The following is a 6,000-nucleotide window of genomic DNA, read 5'->3' on the forward strand; positions in this document are numbered from 1 at the left end:
TCATAGATTGGTTAGTTAATAAAATTAGGGCTGTCAATTCGGTTCGGCCCGAACTGAAAATCAGCTGAATTTCCCTTGATTCGGCGGTTTTTAGTTCGGGAGGAACCGAACTCAAAACTGGCGGGCTACCGGGGGGGGCGAATTCAGCGAGTTCGGGAGTTCGCGAATAAATTCGGCCAATTCGGGGCCGTCAGTAAGCAGCATAACCTTCAGTAAGAAGCATTCTCCTCCCCCGGCCAATCGGTGGCCAAGCTGGGTCTTCTTCTGGCCAATCAGTTAGGATCGAGTACTGGAGGAATCAGCTGATGTGCGGCCGGCCGGGGAGAGAGAGAGAGAGAGAGAGAGAGAGAGCGAAATCCTCGTGTGTGTGTGGGGGGGTGCTTGTGCACATTCGCTCCTTTCTGTGGCTGCAGGGGGCGCATTTTTTGGGGTGCACACACAAAACTTTCACTGGAACTTCAGACAAGGCTTCTTAAGATACCCCCCAAGTTTTGTAAACATTGGGTCAGGGGGTCCCGAGATATGGGCTCCACCCTTTTTTCCTCTCCCCCCTTTTCCATTTTCGTGGCTGCAGGGGGTGCTTTTTTGGGAGTGCAGCCCCCAAACTTTTATCCTAGCTTCAGACCATCCCTCTTAAGAGACCACCCAAGTTTTGTAAAGATGGGTTCAGTGGGGGCTGAAATATCGGCTCCCCCCTTTTCTCTTTCCATGGCTGCAGGGGGCACATTTTTGGGTGTGCCGACCCCAAACTTTCAGCGGAGCTTCAGACAAGGCTTTTTAAGAGACCACCCAAGTTTTGTAAACATTGGGTCAGGGCCCCCCGAGATATGGGCTTTCCCCTTTTCCCTATTGGGATGAATGGATCACCCTCAAGAGATGCATACATATGGATCTTATATTGGATACAAATGGAATCATATTGGATTACCAGCCTCCCAGCCCCTCCTGCTGGAACAGAAGACAGCCACAGTAAGACCCCTTTGGGGGCTTTAATCTATATTTTTTCTTTTCTGTGTGTGTGTGGGGGGGAAAGCAGAGTCTGTGTGTGTGTGTGGGGAGGGAGCAGTTTCTGTGGGTGGGGGGGGAAGCCAAAGGGGGCTTTTGCCGGTTCTGCCTGGGGTGTGTCTCTCTCTCCCTGGTTTGAGGGGGGGGGCTTCATTTTTATTCTTCAGGTTTTTCCTCATTCATAAGATCAGTTAGGCTATTTTGATGCTTGCTCAAAACTGGTTTTCAAATGGTGACTTAAAGAATGCATCTTCCTGGTCCCAAGTCCAATGCAAAAGGAGAAATTCCACCCCCTCCTGCTCATTATGCATAGCTAGCTGCCTCTGTCCCTTTCCATGGTATGCAAACTCCCAGGTGTCAGGTGTTGCTTTGCACTGTTGCAAAGGTTGCGTGCTTGTGTTGCTTTGCAGTTGTATTGTTTTGCAAAATTCTTCACACCTGCCCCGCCCTTTGCATGTTTGCAAAGGTGTTGCTTTTCAGTTGTGTTGCTTTGCAAAGTTCTTAGCACCTGCCCCGCCCTTGCTCTCATCAGCTGTTTGTCGGGGCTGGGAGCTTTGTGCGTGGGCGGCAAGCTCTGCTGAGAGATGCACATTAAGGGTGGGGGGACCCCTTTCAGGGCCCATATCTCAGCCCCCCCTGACCCAATCTTTACAAAACTTGGGGAGTCTTTCAATATACGTCCTTTGAAGCTCCTCTGAAAGTTTGGGACCTCTAAGCCCAAAAATGCCCCCCCCAGAGCCGCGGAAAGGCGCGATTGTGTTTTTAATGGCTTTATTCGGCCGAATTTTTTTTCTGAACTTTGAATTCCCGCCGAATTGAACGGATCCGAAGTGGGGGAGTTCGGACTTCGGCACATACCGAACCCACAAGGGCCAAATTCGGCCGAATCCGAACTGTACCGAATTTTTTTTTTGACAGCCCTAAATAAAATGGCATCCATGAAAACCTGACATTCCTTTATAAAAACAGAACATAGTGAGCCGGAACTACTGTAACTCTTGCTGAATAAAGATAGTGCTAAACTAGCTGTACTGCAATACACATTGCAGTTCTCCTTATTTTAATAGCAAATGGAAGAACTACAACAAAAGCAATAGAAATGCAACATTTTGACCAAGACATTGTGAATTTTAGGCATATTTGAACGATGTATCCAAACCACCCATCATTAGTTGTTCTCAGAGATTCTGGATATGCAAAGCCTAGGCTTCTGCCTGTATTTGTTCCCAGTACCTGTTGCCCTGCCTTCCTGCTGAAATCATGGCAGCACCAATCGGGAGACATTTGGCTTCCTACTACCCTTGAAACCAAGCTATATTTCATTTTCACTACCCATACAGCCCAGCCTGTTTTCTGTAGGAGCCAATGAGATTTCAAATACCCAGATTTATTCTGTAAATTGTGTATATCAGAGAATTCTAAACATGCCATCTAAATCTGAGTTACACAAACCTGTTCTGGGGAGGGAGTAAGTTTAACATTTGTTTCCACTACCCCTCCCCCCAGCCATCATAAGGCAACAAATTCAGTTTAGTCATCCCACTCTCTCCAATAATACCTCTCAAAAAGATGGGATTAAAAACCACCCACCTAACCAAGTGCACATTTTCATGGAGGACAGGGTTATCCATGGGTACTAGTCAAAATGATGGATACCTATTATCTCTAGTATCAGAGGAGCATACCTATTATATTAGGTGATGTGGAACACAGGCCTTCTGCTGCAGTTGTCTTGTTTGTGGGCTTCCTAAAGGCACCTGGTTGGCCACTGTGGTAACAGACTGCTGGGCTTGATGGGCCTTGGTCTGATCCAGCATGGCTTTTCTTATGTTCTTATGCTCTTATTCATGTACCTTTGAATACTGTCCTATGCGATTTGGTTTTAAAGTACTTCCTGAAAATTTGAATGGCAGTTGACCTCCTTACCAACTCTAGGAGATTGGGCCATAGCACAGGGACTGAATGCCTATGTCCTGGCTGGGGCAGATTTCCTCCCCCTACAAGAGGGAACACACAGAAAGTCCTGACCCACTAAATGGAGATGTTGTGTGGGTTCATATGGAGAGAGGCAGTTCTTCACAGAAGCTTGCCTGAAGCCAACCACTGAAGATATAATTGAGGTGAGGTTTGAGTTAAGGATTCTTAGCTCACATTTTCCTTTGTTATTCCTGTATATCAGTTCTTGTCATATGTTTTCATATGAGGTTGGGCATTTTGTGGTTTCATGTCAGGATGGGTATTTGTGTGGTTACCTGTCACCACAACACTATCAAGATAATTTATCTATCAAGACAATATATCTATGCCTCTCCTTATCAGCCTGTTGTTATTTTTTCACAAGGTGAGCAGATACGCCCTTGCTAATTTATTTTTTATTCTGGTTTGGATATGCCACATTTTCATTGCTGTGGTTATGATTCTTTTGATTCTTGCACACCATTGGAGCCACTTGCGTGCCTTCAGGCACCATTGATATGCGCATGCCATTTATGCAAACTTTACGCGCCAATAATTTTGAAGAATAAATTATTTTTTCAAGGGAGACATTTTCTCACAAGGGAGAAAAGCAAAAGCAAAATGAAGATGACAGGACTCAACCAACAGCCTTGCACAGTTCAGTTCCATCTTTTCTAGGGAGGGGCTGTGGCTCAGTGGTAGAGCATCTGCTTGGCATGCAGAAGGTCCCAGGTTCAATCCCTGGCATCTCCAGTTAAAGGGACTAGGCAAGTAGGTGATGTGAAAGACCCCTGCCTGGGACCCTGGAGAGGCGCTGCCATTCTGAGTAGACAATACTGATTTTGATGGACCAAGGTTCTGATTCAGTATAAGGCAGCTTCATGTGTTCATGTGTGGACCATGTGGTTTGCTACTGTCTTCTGGCTTCTCCACCACCTTGGCATGGAGCCCTCCACAGGAGATGACTATTCCCTAAATGAGCCAGAACAAAACCAACTCATCTAACACAATTTTGATAATGAACATCACAATTTCACGTTCAAATGCCTCCCAAAATGGTGGCAATTTATTAATGTCAGATTAAGAAGCTCAGCTCATTAGTCCTTTTCAGTAAAGAGGCAGTTAATGAGTAAAGCATGCACATGGCTAAGCTTCTAATTAAGGAGCAACTGTGTTGAAAAGTGTAGTGCTGAGATCCTGAGTGACTGTCAATGGATTATTGACATTTTTCCCGTCTTTGCTGAGCATGCTTATTTATTCAAAGAACATTGCTAATATGGTGCTAATTAAGTTAGCCATATCTAATATATATTTTTAAAGAATTTAGCACAGTTGTGTTTATTGCTGAATCTTTTACACATAGCAACAGTTTCAAAATATTCACTCTAGTCTTAATTGCCTCTGATTATATCGATTGAAAGGATTTTGGCAGACTGGAAACGGAAAAGGAGAGAGGCTTATCAGAGTAATAACTTCTTATTTCTAATAGTTATCCAAGTTTTTTTTTAAAGGACTCAAGAAACCTGTGTTGGTGCCCAATTTTGCTTTCAAAAAAGGGAATATATTCTGAAGGTTGGATTAACCAGTTGAAAGTTCCCTGCATAAAATTACCTGTGAGGATGTTGAGAATGTGTGACACTTCACTTGCAAAAGAGAAGGAAATGATCAAAGAGAGACCAATTCATTCATGGCTGTTGGGACTGGGAATGCTGTAGTCCCAGCCCTTTCTAGTGTTCAAATAAGGCACACAACCTGATTGCCTGATGCTTAGCCAATAAAGTAAAGCTGCTTCCAGACACCCTCTACACCAGAGGTGGGGAACGTCAGGCCTGGGGGCCATATAAGGCCCACAAAATCATTTGGTCTGGCCCTTTGTGGGTACTGGCAGATCTCAAGCTCAGAAGACTGGCAATCTGCCCCTTCCCGCGGACAGAAATAGCCTCTATTCAAGGTGGATGTAAGGTTGTTTTGCTGAGAAAAGGAACCTTGTTTCCCTCTTGCAAAAGAGTCATTAGCTATGGAGCTGCTTGGACCACCCAAGAAACTGTGTTAACCCTTTCCCACCCGGGCCATGGAGAAACGCATTCCCTCTGTACTACAAGAGGGCTGGGGGCAGAAGTGGAGGGGTTAAAGAAGGCAGGGCCAGAATGCATGGGGGGGGGAGTTCTTAGCCAGTGTGTCCTCATTTCATCCCTGCAAGTAGAGGTAGCAGGAGCCAGCTGTAGAATCCGGCCCCGACCATGCAGAGAAGGAGCAACTCTGGCGTGTGGCTGGACGGCTATGCCTGGCTGGTGCATAAGACCGTCCTGTGCCACCAGGTGGGCGAGTGCGCCAGCAGTTGGATGCCTGCCTGCTTGCCCACATGGGGGGATCATCTGGGCAGCTGCCTGCTTGAGGCTTGGTCGGCAACCCCTCTCCCTTCTGGTTCTTTCCCCTCTAAGTCCTGCAAAAGATGTGTAGGGTGGGAAAGTGCCGGATCGGGGCATTACTGGACTGGGCTCCTTTGCCTACAAGCCCCGAGTGGCTTGTCACTCACTCCGTCATAAGAACATAAGAACATAAGAAAGGCCCTGCTGGATCAGACCAAGGCCCATCAAGTCCAGCAGTCTGTTCACACAGTGGCCAACCAGGTGCCTCTAGGAAGCCACTAACAAGACGAGTGCAGCAGCACCATCCTGCCTGTGTTCCACCACACCCAAAATAATAGGCATGCTCCTCTGATACTAGAGAGAATAGGTATGCAGCATGACTAGTATCCATTCTAACTAACAGCCATGAATACCCCTCTCCTCCATGAATATGTCCAGTCCCCTCTTAAAGCCCTCCAAGCTGGCAGCCATCACCACATCCTGGGGCAGGGAGTTCCACAATTTATACAGGGAGTTCCGTCTTGTGTTTGCTGCCCTGCCAGAATCTTTTGGGCCCAGCTGGGGATGGCAGAGCTCAAATGTGAGGCGCTCTATGTGGCAGACACTTGGAGCCATCTCCGGTTGTGCCTCTTGGCTAAATGTTTGACCAAATATAGCAGGCTAATTGATA

Source organism: Euleptes europaea, chromosome 10 (assembly GCF_029931775.1).
Source record: "Euleptes europaea isolate rEulEur1 chromosome 10, rEulEur1.hap1, whole genome shotgun sequence".
In the NCBI taxonomy this organism is placed as follows: domain Eukaryota; kingdom Metazoa; phylum Chordata; class Lepidosauria; order Squamata; family Sphaerodactylidae; genus Euleptes; species Euleptes europaea.